The sequence below is a fragment of the Rhincodon typus genome, chromosome 25, assembly GCF_021869965.1.
Source record: "Rhincodon typus isolate 14 chromosome 25, sRhiTyp1.1, whole genome shotgun sequence".
Classification (NCBI taxonomy): Eukaryota; Metazoa; Chordata; class Chondrichthyes; order Orectolobiformes; family Rhincodontidae; genus Rhincodon; species Rhincodon typus.
In genome coordinates this window covers 196,696-210,380 of record NC_063356.1, presented here as the reverse complement: position 1 = coordinate 210,380, position 13,685 = coordinate 196,696, and the positions used below count along the sequence as shown (strand labels likewise).

Below are 13,685 nucleotides of genomic sequence, written 5' to 3'. Positions count from 1 at the left end.
AAACCATGTGAATTATTAACTTCAGAATAGGATGAAACAAATATGTCAAATGTTTCAAAGTTAGTTAATTATCAAGAATAGAATACACTTAGTGTAGATATTACTATCATGGGGAGGTGAAGAAACAGAGCTTTTTTTTATTGTTTCCATAGAAACAACACAATGACGTCAAAATCTTTACTGTGGTTGTGCTTCACAGCTGTTGTCGTGCTTCACAGCTGTTGTCATTGAAGGAAACACTGGTCACAATGAATATGAAACGGAAAGAAGAGAGAGAGAGAGAGCAATTCTCTCTGTCTTGTTCACAGCTGAAGCAGTTAGATATTTTCTAATTAACCTGGTCAGGGATGCTATGACACACCTCGGGAGCAGGTGAGGCTTGAGCCTCCTGGCTCAGAGGTAGAGATCCTACCACAGTACCACAAAAGTCCTCAACCAAAACAACAACAGAAGTTGCTGGAAAAGCTCAGTAGGTTTGGCAGCATCTGTGAAGAAAATATCAGAGTCAATGTTTCGGGTCGGGTGACCCTTCCTCAGAACTGTTTCTGTTTTTGATCCTGATTGTAAACAACCCCTCGGTTTTTATTTCTTTCCGCACCCCTATCTGCCTTTCGTAGAGACCGCTCACGTCACAACTCCCTTGTCTGCTCCACACTCCCCACCAACCCCGCCACACCGAGCACCTTTCCCTGGAAACGTAGAAGGTGCTACACCTGCCCCTACGCCTCCCCTCTCACATCTGTCCAAGGCCCCAGACAATCTTTCCAAATCCGACAGGGATTCACCTATACATCCTCCAACTTGCTCTACTGTATCCATTCCTCCCAACGTGATGTCCTCTACATTGGTGAGACCAAGTGCAGGCTCAGTGACCATTTCGCGGAGCATCTGTAATCAACAGCACCTTCCGGTTGCCAACCATTTTAATTTCCCCCTTCCCACACCCTGGGTGACATCTCCATCCTGGGCCTCCTCCAGTGTCACAATGATGCCACATGCAAACTGGAGGAACAGCACCTCTCTTTCCACCTCGGGAGCTTACAATCCGATGGCCTGAACGTAGAATTCACCAATTCCAAAATCTCCCCACCCCGCACTTATCCCATGTCCAACCCTCCCTCTCATCCCCACCTCCTTGACCTGGCACAATTTGTCCATCTTCTTTCCTACCTGTCCATCCTGTCCTTCCCACTGACCAATCTCTACAACTCCCTACCTGCATCCATCTATCACCAACCCACCTACCTTCCCTATCCCCACCTCCCCATATTTATTTCCGAGCTCCCTTCCCCCTCTCCAGTCCTGATGAGGGGTGTAAACCTGAAACGTTAGCTTTCCTTCTCCTCTGATGCTGCCTGACCTGTTGTGTTCCTCCAGCTCCAGACTGTACTGACTCTGACTCCAGCATCTGCAGTTCTTGTTATCTCCCAGTACTTGCAAACCAACCTTCTGTGATTCATGCACAAGGACACCTAGGTCCCTCTGCACAGCAGCATGCTGCAATTTTTTAACCTTCAAGTAATAGTCCCTTTTACTGTTATTCTGACCAAAATAGATGACTTCACATTTATCAGCATTGAATTCCATCTGCCAGACCTTCGCCCACTCACTTAAACTATCTATATCCCTTCGCAAACTTTCACAGTCCTCTGCACACTTTGCTGTACCACTCATCTTAGTGTCATCCGCAAACTTTGACATACTACATGTGGTCCCCAACTCCAAATCATCTATGAAAATTATAAACAATTGCGGTCCCAGCACTGATCCCTGAGGCACACCACTAGTCACTGTTCGCCAAACAGAAAACCACTCATTTATTCTCACTCTTTGCTTCCCGTTAGTTAACCAATCCTTGATCTATGCTAATACATTGCCTTTAATGCTGTGTACTTTTATCTTATGCAGCAGCTTTTTGTGCAGCACCTTGTTGAATACCTTTTGGAAATCTAGATACACCACATCTACTGGGTCCCCATTGTCCAGTGTGCTCATGATATCTTCATAGAATTCCAACAAATTAGTCAAACATGACTTGCCCTTCATGAATCCATGCTGCACCCGTCCAATGGGACAATTTCTGTCCAGATGTCTTGCTATTTTTTTCCCTTGATGAGAGATTCAAGCATTTTCCTCACTATGCAAGTTAAGCTAACCAGCCTATAATTCCCCATCTTTTGTCTACCTCCTTTTTTGAGCAGTGGCATCACATTGGCTGTTTTCCAATCTGATGGTACGGCTCCAGAGTCCACCAAATACTGGAAAATTACTATGAGTGCATTTGCTATTACTCCCACCACCTCTTTAATAGGACGCATTCCATCAGGGCCAGGAAACTTTTCTACCTTTAGCTCCATTAGCTTGCCCAACACTACCTCTTTTGTGATAATGATCATTTCTAGGTCCTCACCTACCTTAGTTTCTTTGTCATCAATTACTGGCAAGATATTCATGTCCTCCACTGTGAAGACCGATGCACAATACCTGTTCAATGCCTCACCTTTTTCCTCATTTCCCATGATTAAATCCCCCCTCTCATCCTCTAAAGGACTAATGTTTACCATAGCCACTTTTTTTTCATTTTATATATTTATAGAAACTGTTGCTATCTGTCTTTATATTCTGAGCTAGTTTAGTCTCATAATCTATCTTACTTTTCTTCATAGCCTTTTTTGTGGCTTTCGGTTGGCGTTTAAAGATTTCCCAGTCTTCTAGTTTCCCACTGTTCTTTGCCATTTTGTATGCCTTATCTTTCAATTTGATAGCCTCCCTTATTTCCTTAGACATCCACGTCTGATTACCCCTTTTCTTATAGTCCTTCTCTTTCATTGGTATATACTTTTGCTGAGCACTTTGAAATAATTGCTTAGGAAGTCCTCTACTGTTCCTCAACTGTCCCACCATAAAGACTTTGCTTCAAGTCTACTTTAGCCAACTCTTCCCTCATCCTATTATACTTTGTTTAAGCACAGGCTCTGGTATTGGACTTTATCTTCTCACTTTCAATCTGTATTCTAAATTCTAAATACTGTGATCACTCCTTCCAACAGGATCCCTAATTATGAAATCCTTAATTACCCCTGTCTCATTACACAGGACCAGATCTAGGGTAGCTTCCTCCCTTGTTGTTTCCATTACATACTGTTCAAGAAAGCTATCGTGGATACATTCAATGAACTCCTCCTCAAGGCTGGCTTGATTGACCTGGTTCGACCAATCGATGTGTAGATTAAAGTCTCCCACGATAATTGCCATACTATTTTTACCGTGTTAATTATTTCTTTATTTATTGCCTGTCCCAATGTGATGTAATATTTGGTGGCCTACAAACTACACCTACCAGTGGCATTTTCTTCTTAGAATTTCTCATTTCCACCCAGGTGGATTCAACCTTATTCTCCATAGAACTTATGTTATCTCTCACTATCGCCCTGATGTTGTGCTTAAATATCAGAGCAACACCATCTCCCTTACCTGCCTGTCTGTCCTTTTGAATAGTCCTTGGATACTTAATTTTCAGTCATGACCAGCCTGCAACCATGTCTCTGTAATGGCTACCAAATCATATTCATTCGCGATGATTTGTGCCATTAACTCATTTACCTTGTTTAGAATGCTATGAGCATTCGGGTAAAGTGCCTTTATGCTAATTTTTATACCTTTTTTTGAATTTTAACATCTCCATTAATAATATCACCTGAGCTTTCCTTTCTCCTAACTTCCTTCATAGCCCTCAATGTAGTTAAACCCTCGTGCACAAATGTTAACCTGCTGTTTCCTTTTCTATTTACCATTACATTTTCTGTCATTTTCCCCTTCCCTTCCCCCCATTTCACTTAAAGTCCTAGTGTCTACCGTATTTATTCTTTTCGCTAGAACACTGCTTACAGATCGATTCAGGTGGAGATACAGATCTCTCCTGTTCCAAAACTGATGCCAATGCCCTATGAAATGGAACCCTTCTTTCTCACACTACTGCTTTTGCCATGTGTTTACTTCCCTACTTTTCTTATCCCTGTGCCAATTTGCAAGTGACTTGGGCAGTAATCCAAAGATTATAACCTTGAGGTCCTGTTCCTTAATTTCTTCCCTCGTGCTTGATAATCCCCAAACAGGTCTTCCTTCCTAGCCTTCCCTATGCTGTTTGTCCCAATGTGGACCACAACAACTGGATCCTTGCCCTCCTGCTCCAATATCCTTTCAAGCCGTCAGAGATGTCCCTCACCCTGGCACCGGGGCAGGCAACACACCATGCAGGACTCTCGATCCTACTTGCAAAGGACGCTTTCAAGCCCCCTAAATACAGAGTCCCCTACAACTACCACTTGTCTTTTTGTTCCCTCCATCTTGAATGGCCTCCCATACCACGGCACAGTGGTCAGCTGGCTCATCCTCCCTGCAGCCCTTTTCCTTATTCTCACAGGGTATAAGTACCTCGTACCAGTTGTACAAGGTCAAGAGCTGAGGCTCCTCTGTTACTGAACTCAGGATCCTCCTACCTGCTTCACTTGCAGTCACACCTTGTTGATCCTGATCGCTGACCGAATTTGAAATGTTTAATCTACCAAGTGTGACTGCCTCCTGAAACAAAGTGTCCAGGTATTTCTCCCCCTACCGGATGTGCCGCAGTATCTGAAGCTCAGATTCCAGCTCATCAACTCTGAGCCGACTTTTGTTGAGCAACCAACACTTGCTGCAGATGTGGTCACTGCAGTTCGCAATGGGATCAGCCAGCTCCACATCTCACAGCTTCAGCACATTACCTATCCAGCCATCTCCACTTGGTTGATTAAGTTATTAGTTAGTTAATCCCAGTTAAATAATTTATTAGTTCTGGAGTGTCCTTTTCAAATTTAGGGCAGATTTCCTATCAGCCAATCGGGTCATAATTCTCCTGTGACATCACCTTACCAGTTTGGATTTGGGTGCTCCGGGTACACCTCCCTCTGCCTCCACTCCTGGAAACAAGGCCATGAATCCCCAAGGTAAGTTAGATTTATATTACCGTGCTCTGGCTGCTCCTCCCTCTGACTCTGCTCCTGGAAACGACAACAACAATGGGAGACTTCCAAAAGAGAGATGAAAAGGTTGCAATCTAGGTACATACACATGAGAAGTAAACATGGAGCATCCAAATCTAGAGTATCCTGGATGAATAAGGATATTGATGAAAAAATAAGGAATAGGAAGCAGGCATATGATGCATACCGGAATAATAATAGCAAATGAAATCAGAGAGTATCTCAAATGCAGGAGAGAGGCTAAAAGTTGTGTGATATTACAGACTTCAGAACTTTAATAGCTGTTCATGGACTGAATGAATCAACGAAAGATAAACTATTACACACAGCAATAACTCTGTCTGGAATAAACAGTTAAGAAACAAAGACAAGCTGTTACACATAGACTCAAACAATCGGCCATGTTTTGGTGAGATTACATAAACACCAGCCTGATAAACTGGATGCTGTATAGCCACAAAGAACAAGGATTACTCTATAGATTAATCACAGGAAACCTGTATCTTTGAACACAAAGTCAATGCCAAATGTAACAAAAAGCAAAGAAATTATTCTCGATAAGAAGGCCAGCTGCAGACTTGCAATAACCTGGATGAAAGACTCTAAAGAAATCATCACTGTATCACCTCAAAGACTGAAAGATGAACATCTGTATAAGAATCAAACACCAGAAAAACTCAACAGCAAAACTTCAAAGAACAACATTGCACAAGAATTGAACCCTGAAGACTCTCCCCACTGACAGGCCGCTCTTGATTGAAGTCCTGGCCAGATCGCACTATTAATCAGTTAATAGCTAAATTGGGTCACAGGCTTGTACTTGCTTACTTGAGGGGTTTAATATTTGGTTGCTACATGCAAGAAAGTTTGACTATTGTTTCAATACTTGATTGTGAGTTTTCTTAATAAGTAGCGGAATTAAAGGTAACTTGTGGTGATTTACTCACAAGAGCTTGAATAAGGAAGGCTAAGAGGAAGCATGAGGAAGGGGGTGGCAGGCTATGCTAAAACAAAGAGTGAAACGTTTTTTAAACAAATTAATAGTAAAATATTAGTGAAGGAAAGAATGGGGCCTATAAGGGTGAGCAACTCACTGAAGTAAAGGATATGGCAAGATACTAAATGAGTACTTTGCTTCTGTCTTTATCAAATTAGAAATTACAGACAATGGCCTAGTTGAAAACGTGGGTGTTGTGCAACTGAGCAGTATTGTGATAGCTAAAGAAGAGAAATTGTACCTAATCTCCTTGGAGCAGAGAAGAGTTTTTTTTTACAATCATTAGGAGGAAGAGGGTAGATAAGGAAAGAGTAGGCCCACTCAAGGAGGAAGGTTGTACGTGGAGCCGGAGGAAGTGGGTGAGACCCTTAATGCGTACTTTACATCAGTATTTGCCAAAGAGAGGGACGTGACGAATGCTGAGGTTAGGGAAATATATGTGAATGCTCTCAGACAGATCAACATTAAGGAAGGAGGAAGTGTTGGGTGTCTTGAAATACATTAAGGTAGACAAGTCCTCAGGTCCAGAGGGCATCTATCTCAGAATATTATGGGAGACAATAGTTGGGGCCTTAACAGTTATTTTCCCATCCTCTTTGGCCCCAGGCGAGGTGTCAGAGAACTGCAAACTGGCCGATGTTGTTTAAGAAGGGAAACAGATAAATCCAGGTGAGCCTGATGTCAGTGGTGGGCAAGCTGTTTGGGAAGATAATGAGAGACAGGATTTATTCACATTTGGAAGCAAATGGACTTTTTAGGTTTGTGTGGGGAAGGTCTTGTCTCACCAATTTGATTGAGTTTTTTGAGGAGGTGACAAGAATGATTGATGAGGGAAGAGCAATGAATGTTGTCTACATGGACTTTAGTGAGGCATTTGATAAGGTACCTCATTGCAGGCTGATACAGAAGGTAGAGTCTCACGGGATCTGGCGTGAGCTGGCTAGGTGGATACAAAACTGGCTTGGTCATTGAAGACAGAGAGTACCTGTGGAAGGGTGCTTTTCAGAATGGAGCTCAGTAACTAATTGTGTTCCGCAGGCATCAGAGCTGGGACCTTTGTTGTTTGTATCATATAAATGATCTGGAGGAAAATGTGATCGGATTAGTAAGTTTGTGGATGACACCAAAATTGTCAAAGTTGCAGACAGTGCTGAGGATTGTTAAATGATGCAGCAGGATATAGATAGATTCCAGATTTAGGCAGAAAAATGGCAGATGGAGTTTAATCTGGACAAATGTGCAGTGATGCATTTTGGAAGATCAAATTCAGGTACGAATTATACAATAAATAGCAGGACCCTTAGGAGCATTGACATGCAGTGAGATCTGGGTGAACAGGTTCACAGATTCCTGAAAGTGGCAACACGGGTGGATAAGGTGGTCAAGAAGGCATACAGCACACTTGCCTTCGTCGGCTGGGGCATCAAATATAAAAGTTGGCAATTATATTTACAGCAGTACAAAACTTTAGTTAGGCTACATTTAGAATATTGAGTGCAGTTCTGGTCGCTACACTACCAGAAGGTCATGGATGATTTGGAGAGAGTGCAGAGAGGTTTACCAGGATGTTGCCTGATACAGACATGATGCGCTGAATGGACCCCTTCTGTGTTGTAAAATTCCATGATTCTAGAAGCATGTTCTAGAGCTGACCACAAAGCAGGCTGCAGGCTATTCTAGATTTGTTCTAATCTTTTGAGGCAGGATTATTATAAAGGTATCTCTAAGTAACAGAGGTTGTAACATGATTAAATTTCACATTTAGTTTGAGGGAAAGAAATGTGGACCTAAGATAAATGATTCAAACTTAAATAAAAGGTATTGAGGGCAAGAGGTCAAAAATGGCCAAATTGAACTAGGAAACTAGAATAAGGAATAGATTGGCATTGTTAGAGTGGCAGACATTTAGGAATATACCAGTGAGAAAGAGAGAATCTAAAGCAAATTTGCACCTTCCATGGCCAACTAAGGAAGTTAAAGATAATATCAAAGGGAAAGTAAAATCGTATAATTCCCCAAAGATGGTAGTAGATCTGAAATTTGTTATAATGTAAAGAATAGCAAAGAATGACTAAAAAATCAATAAGAAGCAAGAAAGTAGTGTAGGAGAGAAAGCACACTAGAAATATGACAGATAGTGAGGGTTTCTACAGTATTTTAAAAATAATAGTGGAAGTGAGTGTTAGTCCTCGAGAGTGAGTCTGAGGAATTAATAATGGAAAATAAGAAAATTGCAGATGGATTGAACAATTATTTTGCATCAATTTCATGATAGAGGATACAAATAAAATCCAGAAATAATTGTGAATCAGATTATGAAAGGGTGCAAGGAACCTTTGGCATTTACAATCATCAGGAAATGGTGTTAAGGAAGTTATCAGAACTAACATCTGGCAAGTCCCCTGGTCCTGAAGAGGAATGGCTGGTGAGATAGTAAATACGTTGCTTTTTATTTTCAAAATCTCCCAGAATCTGGAAAGATCCCATCAAGTGAATGGTTCATAATAATATTTACTTCAAAAGTCAGACTTCACAGAACTGAAAACTAAATCAACTTTTCTTTCACTTTAGAACATAAGAACTAGGAGCAGGAGTAGGCCGTCTGGCCCTTCGAGCCTGCTCCACCATTCAATAAGATTATGGCTGATCTTTTCGTGGACTCAGATCCACTTACCCGCATTCTCACCGTATCCCTTAATTCCTTTATTGTTCAAAAAAAATCTACCTTTTCTTTAAAAACGTTTACTGAAGTAGCATCAACTACTTCACTGGGCAAGGAATTCCATAGATTAACAACCCTCTGGGTGAAGAAATTCCTTCTCAATTCAGTCCTAAATCTCCTCCCTCTAATCTTGAGGCTATGCCCTCTTGTCCTAGCTTCACCTGCCAGTGGAAACATCCTCCCTACTTCTATCTTATCTATTCCCTTCATAATTTTATAGGTTTCTATAAGATCCCCCCTCAATCTTCTGAATTCCAATGAATATAATCCCAATCTACTCAGTCTCTCCTCATAAGCCAACCCCCTCAACTCTGGAATCAACCTAGTGAACCTCCTTTGCACCCCCTCTAGTGCTAATACATCCTTTCTCAAGTAAGGAGACCAAAATTGCACACAGTACTCCAGGTGTGGCCTCACCAGCACCTTGTACAGCTGCAACATAACCTCTCTGCTTTTAATTTCAATCCTTTTAGCAACGAAGGACAAAATTCCATTTGCCTTCCTAATTACTTGTTGTACCTGCAGACCTACCTTCTGTGATTCATGCACAAGGACACCCAGGTCCCTCTGCATAGCAGCATGCTGCAACTTTTTACCATTCAAGTAATAACTCTTTTTACTATTACTCCTACCAAAATGTATGACTTCACATTTATTTACATTGTATTCCATCTGCCAGACCTATGCCCACTCACTCAATGTATCTATGTTCCTCTGCAAAGTTTCACAATCCTCTGCACATTTTGCTCTGCCACTCATCTTAGTGTCATTTGCAAACTTTGACACCCTATACGTGGTCCCCAACTCCAAATCATCTATATAAATTGTAAATAATTGCGGTCTCAACACCGATCCCTGAGGCACACCATTAGTCACTGACTGCCAGCTAGAATAGCACTCATTTATCCCCACTCTTTGTTTCCTGAATCCAAGTTCTCAAATAACAAGAATACATTATGAACCTTCATTGTAGCCTGCATTACAACCACCAGAGAGAAGGAAAAGGGGCCAGAAGTAGGCTGATGAAGGGGTAAATGGTCCATAAGAGCAGAGGAGCTGTTATTAACGATCGCCAGGCAGTCAGAGCCGGGGAGAAGTCCTGAAGTACTTAGAAGTCAGTGACAAGACACTGTGGAAGGCTGTGGAGGTGTTAAGAGGGGAAGGGATTCTACAAATTTGTTGGAGACACAAGTACAGAAAATTCACAATAAGTAATAATGAGTTGAGTTAACAGTTTAAGAGTCTTGAGTAGAGACATTAATTGAAAAAAATAAGACCTAGAGATTGTGCAGATTTTAGCTGAAAGAAATTATATTTGTGTCAGCTGACCGAGACACACGAAGATAGGGATGACATTTCACTGAGGTTTGAGTGCTTCTCAAGGGATTTCTGGGGTAAAAAGGGATAAATCTTTCTTTCTGATGTTTGTAACAAGATTGGTCCTATAGTTCTTATCTAGGATAATATAGCTTGTGTTTCTATTTTGTGTAATAGCTTTTAAATTCTTTTGTTAAAAATAAATTTTTAAGTTAAGAGTACTCGTGAATATTGTAAAAAATCAATTTTTTTTCTTTTTTTGGACTAAAAACTGGAAGGGAATATGGAAACTGCCATAACTGAAACACCAGGACAGTTGAGCAATTTGGAAAATCAGGTGGTGCACATTTTTAGCTACACAAGACAATGTTGCTTTTCAAAGCAGTGGATGAGAATACTTTGAGACAGAATGGCGCCAAGTGTCTTTGAATTAAAGAAAGTCTGCTTAATGACAGCTGTCAGATTGATCGAGCTGCAGTTTGCTGCAAATCTTTAAGGGTAGAATCATAAGTGTTGAGATCTTATCTGGAGTACTGTGATAAAACAAAGAACTGTGGATGCTGAAGATCCGGAACCAAAACAGAAATTGCTAGAGACATTCAACAGGTCTAGCAGCATCTGCAGGGAGAGAAACAGTTAACATTTCAAGTCCAGGAACTCTTCATTAAAACAATTTTGATGAAGAGTCACTGTGCTAAAAAAACATTAATTGTTTCTTTCTTCAGAGATACTGCCAGGACTGCTGAGTTTCTCCAGCAATTTGTGTTTTTCAGTTCTGGAATACTGTACACAGTTTTGGCTCCTTCTGTATAAATGTGTTTAAAGCAGCTCAGAGAAGGTTCAGAATGGTACTGCTAAATCTAGACTCCCATGTGTTGTCTAGAAAAATAGAGGGAAAGATTAAACAGAAAAAGAAAGCTTACAATAGTCACAAAAAACTCAACACTTAGTAGCCTAGAGTAGTATAGAAAGTACAGGGATCAAGTTTAAAAAAAATAAGGAAATCAAAGAGAGAGCATGAAAAAATATTAGCCAGCAAGATAAAGGAAAATCCAAAGATGTTTTACCAGTAAATAAAGAGCAAAAAGATAATTAAGGAAAAGGTGGGGACCTATTAGAGATAAAGAACGTAACTTATGTGAAGATGCAGAGGATATGGGAAGAATTTTAAATGATTTTTTTGCCTCCTTATTCACAATGTTAAGGGATGACGTGGATATAGTACTCCAATAGCAGTGTGAAATATTGAACAAGATAATCGTAATGAGAGAGAATCCTTGAAAGAGGATAAGTTGCAAGAGCTGGATGGCTTGTTCCCTAGGATGTTCAAGGAGGTTAGGGAGCAATAATAGATATTCTAAGGATTATTTCCCAATCTTCACTAGACACAGGTTAGGTGCCAGAGGACTGGAGAAATGCATTGTGTAGAAAGGGTACAAAGGAAATTCTAAACGATTATGGGTCAGTCTTACTTTGGTGGTGGACAATTGTTAGAATCAATCCTGAGAGATCGGATAAACAGTTACTTAGAAAGGCATGATCTAGTCGGGTATAAGTCAGCATGGCTTTGTTAAGGGAAGATTATGCCTTACAAATTTGATTGAATTCTTTGAGGAAGTGACAAAGAGCATCAACGAGAGTAGTGCAGTGGATGTTGTCTACATGGATTTTAGTAAGACATCTGACAATGTCCTACATGGCAGATTGATCAAAAAAAAAACGCCCACAGAATACAGGGTGATGTGTCGATTTGGTTTCAAAGTTGGCTTAGTAACAGGAAACAAAGGGTAATGGTTGATGGCTGCCCTTGTAATTGGAAATCTTTTTCTAGTGGGGTTCCACAGGGCTTGGTGTTGGGGCCCCTGCTGTCTGTTTTATAAATTAACAATTGGACTTGAATGTGGGGGTCACATTTGAGAAATGTGCAGATGACACAAAAACTGGCTGTATAGTGGATAGTGTATGGGATAGTTGTAAGCTCCAAAATGATATAGTTGGGTAGCCAAAGTGGACAAGAAAGTGGCAATTGGAGCTCAACTCTGCTAAGTATGAGGTAATGCATTTAAGGAGGTCAAACAGTAAAAGGGAATACACAACAAATGGGAACATACTGAGAGGGGTAAATGAAATGAGAGACTTGGCATGCAAGTACACAGGTGCCTAAAGGTAGAAGTACAGACAGATAAGGTTGTAAAGTTCATTGGCAGAGGTATAGAATACAAAACTAGGTATGTAATGATAACGGTACAAGACATTGGTGATGCCACAACTGGAATATTGTGTGCAGTTTTGGTCACTGCATTACAGGAAGGGCGTAATTGCTCTGGAGACAGTGCAGAGAAGATCTACTAGAATGTTGCCAGGGTCAGAGAATAGCAATGACGTGGAGAGTTTGGAAAGGTTGGGGTTATATTCCTTGGAGCGGAGAAGGCTAAGGAGTGACATGATTGAGATATACAAAACTGTAAGGGATAGGGACAGAGTAGACAGGAGGAACAGGTTTCCCTTGGCAGACAGTTCAAAAACCAGTAGTCATAGATTCAAGCTAAGTGGCAGAAAGATTAGAGGGAATGTGAGGAAAATTGTTTTTTCAGAGAGTGAGGGGTGTCTGGAATTTGGTGTCAGAGTTGGTGGTGGACGCAGAGACCATAAACTCTTTCAAACAGCACCTGGATCTGCACCTTGAATACTGTAAGCTGCAGGGCTATGGGCCATGTGCAGGAAGATGGGATTAGAAAGGGCATCTGCGTGTCTTTCAGTTGGCATGAACAAGATGAGCCAACTGGTCCCATTCTGTGCTGTATCATTTCTATGGTTCACTTGACTAATGCCTGGGGTTACCTCATGAGGAAAGGTTGGAGAGGTTAGGTTTGTATCCATTTGAGTTTAGAATGAAAGGTGATCTCATGAATACTCTCCTGAGATGACCTGACAGGGTGGATATGGAAAGGAGGTTTCCCCTTGTGGCCATTATCTTGTTACTGTTTATGAGAGCTTGTTGTGTACAAATTGGTTGCATCATTTAATAAGACCATAAGAAATTTGAACAGGAGCAGGCCATTCGGCCCCTTAAGCCTGCTTTGCGATTCAATCAGATCATGACCGATCCAACATTCCTCACGTTCACTTTCCTGCACTTTCCCCATAATCTCTGATTTCCCTGTTGATCAAGAAAGTATCTGGCGCAACCTTAAATCACACAAAAACTCTGCTCCAACAGCTCTCTGTGGCAAGGAGTTTCAAAGACATAGAACCCTTAAAGTGAAGAATTTCCTCCTCATTTTGGTCTAATTTGGCACCCCTTTAATCTTAGAATATGTTCTCCGGCATTACACTTGCCCATGAGGGGTAACACCCTGTCAAGCTCCTTAAGAATCGTATATGTTTCAATGAGATCTCCTCTCATTCTTCTAAACTCCAATGAGTAGAGTACCAACTTGTTTAACCTTTGCTCATAAGACAATCACTTAATATCAAGGATCATGCCAGTGAACCTTCTCTGAACTGCTTCCAATGAAATGACACCTTTCCTTAATAAGAGGACCAAAACTCTCAGTACTCCAAATATGGTCTCACCAGTACCTTCTACAGTTGCAGTAAGACTTCCCCAATCTTACTTCACTCCCTT

At 41.1% G+C, this 13,685-nt stretch overlaps 1 protein-coding gene across 5 annotated transcripts in view; it reads right to left on the bottom strand.

The window, feature by feature from the left end:
- The window catches only part of strip1 (striatin interacting protein 1), a 220,487-nt gene that overhangs the window by 15,342 nt on the left and 191,460 nt on the right, over window positions 1-13,685 (bottom strand). For 3 of the 5 annotated variants that reach the window (XR_007264745.1, XR_007264741.1, XR_007264742.1), the window contains one exon: window positions 4,912-5,039. The exons of 1 other annotated variant lie outside the window; for it this stretch is intronic. The gene's annotated coding sequence lies outside the window, so the exon portion shown is untranslated. Of the gene's footprint in view, window positions 1-4,906; window positions 5,040-13,685 lie in introns of all 5 variants that reach the window. One more of the 5 variants, XR_007264743.1, reaches the window with a different exon arrangement.